Source organism: Xenopus tropicalis, chromosome 3 (assembly GCF_000004195.4).
Source record: "Xenopus tropicalis strain Nigerian chromosome 3, UCB_Xtro_10.0, whole genome shotgun sequence".
Lineage (NCBI taxonomy): Eukaryota > Metazoa > Chordata > Amphibia > Anura > Pipidae > Xenopus > Xenopus tropicalis.
Window position 1 is genome coordinate 63,156,626 of NC_030679.2, and position 14,971 is coordinate 63,171,596.

Genomic DNA, 14,971 nt, shown 5'->3' on the forward strand with positions numbered 1-14,971 from the left:
GTTTATTTCATGCATACATTCCATCACACGGTACAGTCTTTTTTTGGTTTTGTGCTGTGTTTTTCCTGGTTACAGGTTAGTTTTGTCAACGTACACTTAAAATTTAGTATAACACAGGCAAACATCAGAAAAAATTGATTTGTGATAGGCTCTTAAATACTATAAAAACCACAATGGATGGTTTTTCACTGTAGCCCTGGAAGTTAAAAAAGGACAATATTCATCGTATAACACACATGGGGTAATTTACATCACAGCTGTGGTTGCACAAATGTTCCTGCTGTCAGTTGTAAGAGAAATCCTATTTATTAAAGGTACTCGTGTCAGAAGCACTCCTTGCACTTCTATATAGATGTGCGCAGCACCGCTTGGTCCTTCCTGCTTCCTGTTATGAATCAAGCACAATTGGGCCTATTTATGCAGGGCAGCTGCTATTCTGTATATGTAAAATGGGATTAACCCACCTCTTTATTTATGGGCATTTGATGTCCCTTGCACACATCATACACCCTAATAACATGCACACCATTTTTTGACTTGGGCACCACTGTCATATGGCAGCCCTTCAGCTCCATGCACCATCATACCCTCTTTACCATTACAACACATATCACTACACTTGGAATCTTTGTGTAAATATAAGGATAAAATACATAAGATCCATGAATATCATTTAAGTTATATAGTAAATAAAGTACCCCTTTTTGCAGGACATAAGGATATTCTAATTCACCAAGGAGTTCTATGACCATATAAAAGCACTAGGCTGAAGGCCGAGTGTTTTTATACAGGTCATGAAACTCCAAGGAGCCTTTTAATAGGCTCATATTTTTCAACATAGGTACTTTATTAATTATATTACATAAGTTTCAGTAAGTCAGGTGACAGAAATTACATCACTAAGCACCGATTCTAACTGATGACATCACTGAGCACTATTTATAAGGATATTGTTTACAGGATATACATGACTCGTGTATTTTATCCTTATAAAGGGTGCTTAGTCATGTCATCAGGCCTCTGGCCTCTTGCTTTTAATATGGTCATGGAACTCCTTGGTGACTAATAACATCGTTAGGTTTTCAACAGTGGGGTAGATTATTGCATCAAGTCCGCAACCTTTTGGTTCTGCAAATCTTGACTTAATAAATTAATTGAATCCTCTCAGGACTGTTTAGTTGAATGGTGTTTTCTTTGTGCTGAGTTGCACTGGAATGTTTGCTTGGACCCCCCTCCCCGTTATGCTCCGAAACAATAGATGATTCTTAGTTAAGCTAGGATTGTGCTTGACAAGTACACCTTCCTATATTATTAATGCAAAGCCTATGAATAGGACATGCAGGTAATTATATAAAAATGTAGATCTATACACTTGGGGGAATTATTGTTCACATGTGCCATAACATTTGTGCTTTCCATTGACAATTATGGGAAGTGACCAACCACAATTCCATGTATTTTGATCATCACGGTTCTCCTTGAGAATGAAATAACCTCTGTGAAATTTCCATTACAGAACTCTCTAAGCTTCCTGTGCGCCATAATACTGCCTTCATTTGTTCCTGTGGAGAAAAGGTTGTTATCTTTGGCAGTGATATGTTTTATTCATCTTGATCAAACAATAAATTGGACAACTGTTCTAAAGAATGTAGTAAATCTCCCTACTCTTCATATTTTAGGTTTGTGTGCAATTTCCCAGTGTTTTGCTTTGAAGCTTGCTTAAGCAGGTATTTATGTTCAGCCAGTTAATTTGTGTAGAAGAAATGAACAGTAAATACTTTTATTGCGATTTCCATTACAAAATATGCACGATAGGGAGCCATATTTTATTTGACAGGTCTAGGGTAGCATATTTATTGCGGTACCATTAAAGGTGCAATGTGCATCCTCCTAAGGGCACAAAAAAGTTTAATATTTTAGTTTTGTATTTTTTTAATGTAAAGATTGGAAAGAATTTATGGGTATTATTATTATTGCTAGGTTTCTCGTGCTGCTATTGAGTAGTCTGCTTTGGACTCTGCCTTCCTTATATTTAGACATTATCCTTTTATTCTACTATACAGTTATAGAATACAAGTCACTATCTTTTAAACAATTAATCACCTGACATTAACAATCACTTCAGGAAATCTATCATATTAAAATGGAGGGTTATTCAGGGTATTTTCACCAATTCAAGACACTAAAAAACACCACAGACAAAATTACCCAAACATTGTCTACAAATAGCATTTGACATTAGTATACAGGATGTTATCATAGGCATTAAGGGGCTGATTTATCAAAATGCTAGGGTGCAATTCGAGAAAAAAAGAGATGAAAAAATGCAAACGAGAATATTCTTAAGAACCTCAAATAGTCAGTATTCATTAAAGAAAAACTCCATGAAAAGTCTCCAAAAGAAACTAGGCAAGTAAAAGCTGGTGGGGTTAAATAGAAGTCAATGAATTGTCTCTAACAACTTTATTTTACAGTTTATTAAAAATACCATTTGATTCTAAACAGTTTGTGACTTTTTTCTGCAGGAATATGCTGGGATGTTTTTTCTTAAATAAGCTAACTTTCGAGAAGAAAAGTCACACAAGTTTTGTTGCGGTTACTTTTTTGCATACGCTTTTTTCTTTCATAAACTAGATTTTGAGAGATCTTCCACCAGGAAAAGCTGATGTTGATAGAACAGAGATTCTAATGGAAAGAGGCAATCTTGGGAGGCAATTGTATTTGACCTGTTAGGCTTCAGCCCTGAATGTTGACATGATTATTATCATATTATCAATATTCTATTACTATATTAAATAATCATTTGGTTATTGATGATGCAGTGTTGCTGCTTAGTCAACAGGGCCCTGTCCCAAGTCAAATGTTTTGGCAGAGCATAAAGATGCATGAAAAGCATGCATTTATCTTCAGAGCACACACCTACATTGTCACCCATCTCAAACAAAATGCCCTAAATGGCCCTCTGTGCTGTGAGTAGTAGGGGATAAGATGAAATAAAATGACAACTGTGCAAGTTAGGATTTACTGGTACAGGACAGGATTACTTGGCCAGACAGTACCCAGTACAGGTATGGTATCTGTTATTTGGAAACCCGTTATCCAAAATTATGGGAAAGCCATTTTAAGCAAATAATTTAATTTATAAAAACGTATTTCCTTTTTCTCTGTAATAATAAACCAGTACCTTGTACTTGATCCCGACTAATATATAACTAATCCTATTGGAGGCAAAACAGTCTGTTTGGGTTCATTTAATGTTTACATTATTATGCAGTTGGGGTATGGAGATCCAAATTATGGAAAGATCCTATATCTGGAAAACCCCAAGTCCCAACAATTCTGGATAACAGGTCCCATAGCATCAAGGTGGTTTGTTTTCTGTGATACGTCTGAACTTAAGCCATGCCATCAGTTGATAAAGTAAATGCTAATTTCAGCAGGTATGTAGAAGGCAAATGGTCCAGAAACAAACAAAATAATATAACAGTGCACTCTGATCATAAACTGGATATAATTCTTATATTGCTGTGCCAACCAGGGCCTGGAACTAGGGGTAGGTAGAAGACGCATGTGCCTAGGGCGCAATGCTGGGGGGGTGCTAGGCACATGCCTCTTCTACTCCCCTATTCTGTGCCCTTGTCCCCTCAGTTCTTTATGCTAATAGCGTGGCTAATAACGCACTTATTCTTGCACACTCATCGTGCACCCCTTGCTGCCAGCGCATATGCACACATGCCTGGGAACAAGTGTGGGTGCTGACAGAGTAGGTTAATGCAACAGGAGAGGGGCAGTGTTGTGGCCGAGCTGGCCAGCCAGGCTGCCTAGGGCATCCATTCCGGCACTGGTGCCAACACAAATTTTTACTTAACATTTGCAGTATAAATTAAACTTTTAACACTATGTGCGGTAGCATCATTTACCTTGATTATCCTGGAGGGCAAATTATTTAATTGTTTTTTTAACCGCAATTTATTATTTGCTGTTAATTCATATTTTTTTTTATACAGAATTCTTCCTTTCCAGAATTAAGTAATGTTTTTGAAAAACATAAAACTGTACCTGCCTTGAACTGCATTTGAGCCTGATAATACCACAAAAGATTTGTTGCATGCCTGCTTTTTATTTTTAAAAATAATTAGAATGCAATGAGATCTTGGCCAGCTGACTAATGACTTTTACAGATTTGTGAAATGAAAACCCGATGTGACCTACATAGAAGAAATGTTCAGGTTTACAAATTAAAGCATGATGTGTTTCCACACTGAACATCTGCCAAAGAAATTGTTCAGTAAATGCTGAAAATATCTTCAGAGAATGCAAGGATGGGGCTAGAATATGGAATACTAATAACGGCATGATGTGGAGGAGAACAGATTGATCCATGCTACACTTTTCGTAAGTCCATGCTAAATAATGCTCTGAAATCAGCCATTATGTTTTAACAGCTGGTTCTGTCTCTCTCTTTTCTTATAACCAGTTTGTCTGGGGATCTGATTTCTCTCAGAAGGGGTGGGCTAAATGTATGCCAAAAATCAAGCAGGAGTTGCTTACTGAGAGAGAGAGATGGATATGGAGAAAGGGAAGGAAAGAAAGAAAAAAAAAATGAAAAAAGAAAGACAGACTGATTTATTTACTGCTGGGGTAGAAATGGAGTTAACTAGACAACTTTTACCCAGACTGTGCCTTGCTAAATATAAGTCCAAAGCACAAATACAGTCTAAGCGCAAAGCTGCTAGGTAAAGCTTGGTCATTCTGGAACATTAGAACTTTATTATTATTAATACTATTAATATGTATTTATAAAGCGCCAACATATTCCGCAGTGCTGTACAATAAGCACTTCATATTGTGTCACTATGTTATAAAGAAGAAAATCCCTGCACTGATGGGACTGATGTGGATGATAATCAAAAAGAGCTGTAAAAATGAATCGGAATTATCTAACTCAGGGCTTTCCAACTGGAGGCCTGCGGGCAGGATGTGGCTCTCCAAAGGATTTTTATGGCCCCCAGTCTGCTCAGAGGCTCCACAGACTTCACTGTATGACATCAACATTTTATTTTAATCTGCTCCTCTAACATGCTCAGGCCCGGATTTGTGGCGAGGCCACAAAGGCCCGGGCCTAGGGCGGCATAAACATAGGGGCGGCATGCCGCCCCGCCGCACGCAAATTTTTAAAATTTTGCTCCCATACGGAGCAATGGGGACCTCTCCCCACTGCTCCGTATGGGAGTTTTAACTTTGGCGCATGCGCATGCGCGTCAGCGCGGCGGCAGGGGAGGAGGAGGTGGTTTGCGCATGCGCGCTCGTACTGCGGGTGGGGGCGGTAGGGGGCGCCGAATGGGGGCGGCCTCGGGGCGCGTCATTTAGAAATCCGGCGCTGAACATGCTATAAGAGATATAATTGACAGCACTGATCTAACTAAAGAATAATTATAACAATAACTGTCCTAGAATGTTGTAAGACTAGTAACATCACTGGATCATACACTACAGCAGTACTGGACCTGTACTCCTTTGTTTAACCCTTTAAAGGAGAATGCAAGTCAAAATTTAAAAAGCATACTGCCCAATAGTCCTCCTATTGTTTAGTAAAAACGGCACACTTTTGGCTCACCTAATCAAATATTTACTCAGTCACACTTACTTCACATTTTCTATCTGTTTTCTTGAACAGGCAGCCATCTTTAAAAAGGTATTCTCTCTTTCTTTCCCTCCTTGCTTTATACTGCACATGTGTTTCATTCCCCCCCCACCCCCCGGCAGATCCACTTCTGATTGGCTGGTGGGCATGTGTAGCTCAGAACAGCAGACAGGATTAAGTTACGCACATGCTCAGAGAATAGGAAGGCTGCCGCTGGCAGCCTACAGGAAGGGAAGAGAGATTTCAGTGATGTCACTGTAGTCTTCACACTGCTCTAGGCTACCATATCTCAGAGAAGCAAGCAGGGATCTGGGAATTTAGATATGCAGTAAGTACTTAAAAAGAATGCCTTTAGACTTACTTTTAATTTATATTAACCTTTCCTTGTCCTTTAAGTGCTGCAGATAGCGGAATATACAATGGTGACCCTTAAGTACCAAAACGTTGATGCTGATGCTACAGTTTTTTGCTTGTTCAGTAGGAATCGGGTTGTGGTTCAGCTCAAAGCTGACACTTAAAAGTTTCAATGATTTTTAAGATGGTGCAGTGAATGCTTTGTATGTATTGAAAAAAAACTATCATAGTAATCTATGACTTATTTTCCTTTTATAAATACTGCATAAGGGCTTAGAAAGAGAATTCTGCTATCTCTACCTTGATACGTCTCATGCTAAGTACCAATAGATTAAAGATACATAAGCTTGTAACAGATTCCTGCTATCGCTTAGACCCATACATAATAGCTTGGATTAACTTGGGAAGAAAATAGATCAAAGCATGATTTTCTGCAGGGTATTTGATAATAAAAGCAGGGCCAAACCAAACTGTCATCACTTTTACATCTGTCCCTAAGCTGTTTAACAAGACAAAATAACTGCTGTGTTTAAAGACATGGTCAGGTCTGAAAGTCCTTTTATATTGCAGAATAAGAAAGAAAACTTTGAATAAAAATAATCATGGTTAGCTAGAACAAACTCCTTTTAGTAATCTGACACAAATGTTCTGCTTTTTTTCATCTTTTAAACTGAATTTATACATTTCAGCTTCCTGTATCATTTTTGGACAGATACAAGTCGGACTTGTACAGGTATCTGTAATTTAGATTACCATAGTTTGTCTGCTAAAAATCATTTATACAATAAACAAACCATGAAGGATTAACTATATTGTATTTAGGATCAAGTACAAGGTACTGATCTCTCTGGCTTATCAGATTGTAGTGTGCTCCTTTGGTCTAAAATGGAGATGGCCATGTGCTTATTGGGTGTCTGTATAGGATTATAGGCCTACATGGATTGCATGGGTGTACCGTGTACACGTAGCAGAGATTGCGGTTTGAACTGTAAAGTGAAATATCAACAACTGATTGGCAGGCAACTAGTATGAGGGCAATGTATAGCATTTTAAACCTAAGGAGGAAGGCAAATTGTGGGAAAAAATAGGAGTGGACCTACTTAAAATGGAGATAAAGACATTGAGGTCAAATATTTTCAATGTTGTATGTATGTATCTTTATTTATAAAGCGCTGCTTATGTGTGTGTGTGTGTGTGTTATGTGGGATAGTTCCTGCAACAGTCACACATATCTATGTATCTATCGTTGTATATATCTGTATCAATCTCTATCTGTCATCTATCTATGAACTATCTTTATGTATCCATGTATCCATCTATCTACCTACCTATCAAAAAATATATAGGTATGTCCATTCTGTTTGCTGATTGCTCATCTATCTATGCATACAAGTTTATTACTGCTTAAGAGAAGAAAGAAGGTTTATTTGAAGAGGGTTTTATTATTTCCCTTGAGAAGCATTGAATGCTTTGAACCCCTCTGAAGAACTTTCACTTCATGCTGTCTCTGCTGACGCTCACACACACAATCTACAATTTGGTCTCGGCAACAGCCCTAGATACTGTATTTTAGAGACTGTCACATTGCATTTACATGCCATGAGAAATGTATCCATCTGATCCCAGACTTAGATTACTGAAGAGAACTCCTTAAATGCATTTAAGTAAGGGAGAATCAGTTTAATAAAAATATATTGAAAATAAACATGTAGTCTCCTGCCCTCACGATTTACATTTAAAATCCAAAGAGTAGGATTCCCAGATTTTTTGACCTCACAGCATGTCAGTAACATTAGATGAGAGATTAATAGCAACAGGTCATGGAGATGATAATGTGATTTACAGAGAATGCAGTTGGAGAAGATGTCTGACATACCTAACAGGATTTAATGTTTTCCAGGTGCAAGGATAAACCTACATACTAGGCTTTTTGTTTACTACCACTAAATAAGCCTGGGATAGAAATAACTTTAATAATAAGTGAATATATATGTTATGTATATTTACTTAGCTAGCCAAAATATGGCTCTGGCTAAAAGTTTGATTTGTAATTTACATAAGTATAAAAATGTACACAGTTGATTGCATCAAAACCAATAGCACATCAGGAGTTTAAGTCACTTTTAGTTAATGAATAATTAAAAGTTTCATTTAATAATCCAAAACATTTAAAACCAACCAATATATTATTATAACCCATGAATAAGGACCTGAACAGATTTTTTCCAATACAGAGTTGGTTATTTTTAATTGTAAAATATAGGTGTTACTACAAAAAAGTGCAAAAAATGCTGCAAACTACCAGTTTTTTGCACTTTGCACATGATATTCTGAATAACCTGTATCTCTGCACTCTAGCACTTGCACCTTGGGGTACATTATCCCTCAAAAGCTTGCTGATGGCCTAGCATCTGTGCTAAGAGGAAATTTGAGAACAGTAAAACTATAATACTATCCCCACCCTAATCAGCTATTGTTTTTAGAAGTATGACAGCGTAAAGCGGGCCCTACACTGGCAGATATAAGCTGCAGATTAGGCCCCTTCAGACCAAATCAGTAGCTTCTCTGCCCCTGTATGGTCCCTCCCAATTATATCTGGCCAAAACACAGCCAGATATCTAGAGGGCATGTTTAAAAACCCCATCAGGCAAGGAGTGTTTCTGTAGATTGATATAGTCCTCTCCCAACAGATTACATATGCTTCTGTTATAATCCAGGTTTGGTCTGGGGGGCAAACTATTGGATCGGACAGATTTGGCTTTTTACATAGATGGCACATAAATTGGGTAAATGTTTGCTCGTTTGGCAACCTCTCAAAATTAGAGGTTCTGTATACCCAGCTATAGACTTGTTCCATAACTATTGCTTTGAACTTTGACCAAATAGCTTTATCTTTAGCTTTTCTTTATAGAAAGCTTTATCACTTTTATGTTTGGCAAAACCCAAATGTGCTTTCACAAAGTCCCAAAAGGTGTGCTAAGCTGGGACTTCCCAAGAGACTTAAAACTGTTATTCCTACAAAAGGTACCTTTAAAAAACTTTACATTCTTTGAACTGAATACCTTAAAAAACAGTCTCAAGTGAAATAAACTAATTTTGAGTTTCAGAAATGAAAATTTTCTATTGGTCTTCATTATTTATGTTTTATATATTTTGAATTATGTGTGCCACCGACTCCAACAGCCCAAAAAATATTGTTATGTGAGGCTACAATTTTTTTGTTGTTGTTGCTTTTAACTTATTTTTCTGTTTAGGCCCTCTCCTATAACTATATCAGTCTCTCATTCAAACCACTCACTGGTTGCTAAGGTAATTCAAACCTTAGCAACCACATAACTGCTGAAATTCCATACTGGAGAGTTGCTGAACAAAAAGTAAAGTAATTAAAAAAAACTCAAATAATAAAAAATGAAGACTAATTGCAAATTGTCTCAGAATATTACTCTGCATCACACAAACTCAAAGGCGAACAACCCCCTAAAAAAATGAGAACATTGAGCAAGGCCCACATTGTGCTGTTTGCATGTGCCTTCCTAAGCAAACAATGATTATTTCTATGTCCAATATGTAACGAATAAATGTTTCGGAATACTTAAGCACAGACGGTGTCTTTGAAGAAGCTGAAGGCGAGGGTTATTCAATAACAAGGGTAATAAAAATAAATATTTGACAAATTAGCTTAAGTAAAAAACTATAATTCAAGACACTATAAAACAATATTTTGTACTTTGCCTTTCTCTGAACCATTTGATAATAATTACTCACCCTTATCATTCCTGAAACCAACTTTTTATTCACAATATATTTCAATATTAGCAGCTTGCAGTCTAAATATTATATCAGGAGATCTGCATATTTAGAAGTAAGCAAGTCCAATAAATGAGAATTAGTTTTTGTTAATAAATAACATATACATGTGTAAAAGGGTATTTAAATGAGATATTTCAACTATTTATGTGGAAACTTTGCATTTTGTTAGAATCTGAAAACAAGTACAGAATGATGATTAAACAAAAAGTCCAGGCTCCACGAGCAATCAAAAAATAACAAAAGAGAATCCATAACATTGCTGTCCATCAGGTTCACATACACTTGCTGTTTACATTATCATGTTCACAACTGAACATGCCCTAATTATCTTTCTGAACAGGTTGTACAATCTGCCAGCACTTCACTAAGAAACTGAACCTTGATAAATTGGAATAATAGCTTTCCGGAAAGCAACAAGCACATTAAATAAATAAGTTCACTGCTCTCCTGTTCACAGAGGACAAATTGTTTGAAAGACTGAGATGAGTGTGAGAAAAGGAAACTACTAGCTAATTAGCTTAATGCTACTTCTTTATAAATTTACTTAAGCTTGCTATTTTTCTATGACAATTTATAGATTCTGCTTTAGTATATCTGTATACACATCTTACATACATACAGACCTACCTCTGTACATTGAGCCTATTAAATAGTGTACACCAGTGCTGTCCAACTTCTGTGGCACCGAGGGCCGGAATTTTTCCGGCCTCCGTGGTGGAGGGCCAATAATGGAAGCTAGTTTTGACCACTCCCCCTTTTAAAACCACACCCACTTGAAACCACACCCATGTTATCGCATTACCATAGCCATATTAATGGTGGTAGTACAGCAAAAACCTGCCATACTCTGCCTTCCCTACCCTGCCTGTGTGTGCCATACTCTGCCTTCCCTACTCTGCCTGCCCTATGCTGCCTGTGTTTGCCATACTCTGCCTTCCCTACCCTGCCTGTGTGTGCCACACTCTGCCTGCCCCACCCTGCCTGTGTGTGCCATACTCTGCCTGCCCTATGCTGCCTGTGTTTGCCATACTCTGCCTGCCCTATGCTGCCTGTGTGTGCCATACTCTGCCTTCCCTGCCTGTGTGTATGGCACACACAGGCAGCATAGGGCAGGCAGAGTATGGCACACACAGGCAGCCTACAGTGACACAATGCTGCCACTGCTCCTACAGTCTTTTTATAGTGTGCAGGGTTTATTTTTGGGTTTCTACTGCTCCTACAGTCTGTCTGAGGTGTGAACAGGTGAACAATGTGGGTGATTACAGCCTGAGCCTGAGGTGTGAACAATGCAGGGGATGAACAATGTAGGGATTAAAAGGTGTGAACAACACAGGGGATTACATTTTTAAACAATACAGGGGGTTTACAGACAGGTGTTAACCATGCAGGGGCCAGTACTGATACCATTTAAAGCTTACACAAAGGTAAGTTATCAAAGCAGCCAGACAGGTGGGGGGCCACACAGAGGGGGGCCCGTGGGCCGCCAGTTGGACAGCACTGGTGTACACAATGCAAGTGGGCATCTGTGTCCAGTTCCCATGCCACACTTTTCATAATAGCCACATGTTATATCTAAAGTTGTACTATTCACTACCCAGCACAATTATTTTCAATTTTAGGTAAAAGAAAAAACATTTCCACTGTTTTGTACTTTGCATTTTTCTCTCTTGCGAGTTTCACTCCTGCAGCATAGCTATGTTCGAAATAATGATTTGTGCTGTAGTTGAAGCCAAAAATACCACAGAACATAAATCCATTTGTTAGCCTTGAGATTCTCTTGCTACACAGTCATTGATCCTAGCATTCAGCTAGCGGCAGAAATACCTTTTAGCAATTAGTTGCAGCTATGAACAGATTAAAATATTACATTTTGTTCTGATTACATTTTTTATTGCATGAACATTATGATATGTATTTTTTTCATTATATTGTGTCATTCAAAATAACATTCTGAAAACAAAGGCAACCTCTCTTTAATAGAAAAACACAAATGTGTTACTTCATGGAAAGGCCCAGTAAGACCAGCAACAGGTTGGATAGAGTGGGGAAGTTTGGTGTTATATGACACCCTACCAGTGAGCTAGACCTCCAACAAGAAGTTCAATAGAGCTGGGGAAAGACTGATGAAGAGAGGTGAGTAGTTCAAGAGAGGAGATGCAATGCAAAAAACTCTTTTAAGTAAGAACTAGCTGTGGTAATAAAAGCAGAAAGGGGGGTAGTATAGGTCATGAACAGTGCAGACAGCATGTCTGGGAGATATTTGTAAAGAATAAAGATGTAGGAAATTGCAGTATTGCTGAGAACTTTATAGTCTGGAAGAAGAGGATAGTGATTCAGGCATTGCATGTGCTGACAGCCATGCATAGACATGTAAGGTTAATAGACTGTTACTTAAAAAAAAGAATTGCAGGGCTGCAGTACAGGTATCGCACCACTTATCCGGAAACCCATTATCCAGAAGTTTCCAAATTACGGAAAAGCCATCTCCCATAGACTCCATTTTAATCAAATAAAATTTTTAAAGATGATTTACTTTTTCTCTGTACTAATAATACACTACCTTGTAGTTGATCCCAACTAAGATATAATTAATCCTTATTGGAGCCAAAACAATCCTATTGGGTTTAATTACTGTTTATATGCTTCTCCAAAGACCACTTTAGTTTTTCCCACTGGCCAAACAATAAGGGTGAAGACACACAGAGCAACTAGTAGCAGCTACTTGTCATGGCTACAAAAATAGCCAATGCTGAAAATTTACTGATAACGCTATGTGTGTTTTAGCAGAGGCAATTCTTAAGCTGGCCATACATGCAGATAGGCCACAATAAACTAATATCTGATTTGCATGTAAGCTGCATCATACAGCTGTATGCCCCTAAAGATATTTGCAATAAAGGCATTTTAATAAAAAATACAAGAGGTGCTGTTCCAGATTGTTTGTGCCTGGATGTGCCGATGGGGAACCTGGACTACTACAGACTAGAAACAAGGTGTTGTGCTGACTACTATCTTCAAAGCTGCATCAAACAGCTACATCATGCTACTTTATATGGAATACTTACAATGCTGTGGAGCAGCTCCTATAGGAATTACAACCACAATTAAAGAAACAAGATAAGACTTTGCAAGAAGGTGCTTGTAGGTGCTTTTCTCATATCACTACTAATTTCCTAGTCTCATAAACCAGTGTAAATTCATGTAGTTTTTGTCCAAAACCTCACACTTTGGGTTTGCTAAATGGTTACTTTTTATTTTGTATGCCATCATTTTCTTACCATAATTAATGGCTTTTCTTTTCAGAAAATTGTCATGTCATTGTAACATGACACACATACAGATGTGAAGGTTTTTAGTTACAGTTAGTGAGCCTTCTGCACAGGTTTTGTTATGAATGAGTATGAATCGGGAATGGTGAGCTTCCCAACGGGTTTAATTAGGGGAAAAGTAATGCAGGGACATCTGAAGACTTTCTAGACCGATTCAGAGCAAATATCTCTAGTGATCAGGCATCATCTATTCATTCTGATCTTTAACAATTTGGTTGGTGAATTTTATGCTGTTAAAAAGATATTCTGAAATATTTTACCACTTGGCCATCCCTGTTATATGCCTGTTATATTATTTTTCCCTAGGTAATTTTGCGCTTCTATTCCCACTGCAACATGACTGATCAGAGAAACATTTCCCTCCATTTTAGTTTACAGGAAAATCATACCTCTGTGTCTCTGCTCTTGTAGCTAAAACACTAGTCTTAATCTCTCTTTAACACTCATTCCATACATTATTCTCTGTTCTAGTGACTATTTCTCCCTTTACTTTTCTTTTCTTTATTCATATAGAAAATGGATCAGCAAATTCATTAGCATTACTGTAGGAATCTTTCCATCCATTGGTATGGGTTTACAGACTTTTTACTTTCAAACTCCCCTTTGAGGACAATTTGGTTAGGTTGACCTTAGCACACAGAATATATGAGCTAAAGCCATAGTATCTATGAAGCCTGGGCCATAAAGAATGCATAGATTCACAGGTGAAGGGAACTATTCTTCTACTTTACAGAGCGCTGGTAATGCTGCATCTACTATATACCATGCAGTTTTAGTCTTCAGTGTGAAGACAATCCAAATAAGGGCAACTAAGCTGGTAAAAAGGGTATGGAAAGCTTCAGAAAGATTATGTTTTAATACTCTGAAGAAGATACTTAAGGGGTGATATGATAACTATGTATAAATATATAAGGGGATCATAAAATAATCTCTCTAATGCTTTATTTACCAGTAGGTCTGACCAGCAGACACAAGGGCACACCCATTCTGCTTAGAAGAAAAGAGGTTCTATTTGTTTCCAACCCAATAAACCATACAATCTAACACTGGAAAAGTTGTCAACCGTGGAAAACTGGCATGCAGGGGATTTTACAAAGATTTCACCCAAAATCCAAAAGTGACATCACACGCAAATGTTGCGGTGAAGTCGAAAATTGTTACCCACGCATGCACTACCACTTCTGATGGTGTCCCTGAATGTTTACGGTGTATGCGCACTCAGAATTTAACAAGGAATATGGGAGATTAGGCAAAAAATGGGAGAGTTGCTTCGGGTGGTGGGAGAGACAAGCAAAAAGGTAACTCCTGAAAAAATTGTGAAGATTGACAGCCTTTGTCTCTGCTGGAATTTGTTTTCTCCAAAATGATTGTTTTTTGCACAAATGTTGTCATTATACAGTCTCTGTTTGAGCAACAGTTTAATGTAGCATAATTATTTATGAATGTTACAAAACCAGTTTACATTGTCTGTTGTTTATATAGCACCAACACATTTCTGCTGCGCTTTACAGAGATTATACATCATTCACATCAGTCCCTGCCCCAGTGGAGTTTACAGTGTCTGTCACACACAGAATGGCAATTTCAGGGTAAGCCATTTATCCTGCCTGTATATTTTTGGAGTGTGGGAGGAAACTGGAGTACCTGGAGGAAACCCCCACACATTCCTGTGAATCTATTGTTTCTGAGCCTACAAATCGTACCATGTGTATTTTAGCTGTAATGTTCATTTAACATCATTTTGCTAGCAGACTATGCCCAGACATGCAGTTATACAGAACTGAGCCTTTATTTATTACTATGCCCTAATTATATAAAATAGCTGGTTTATAAC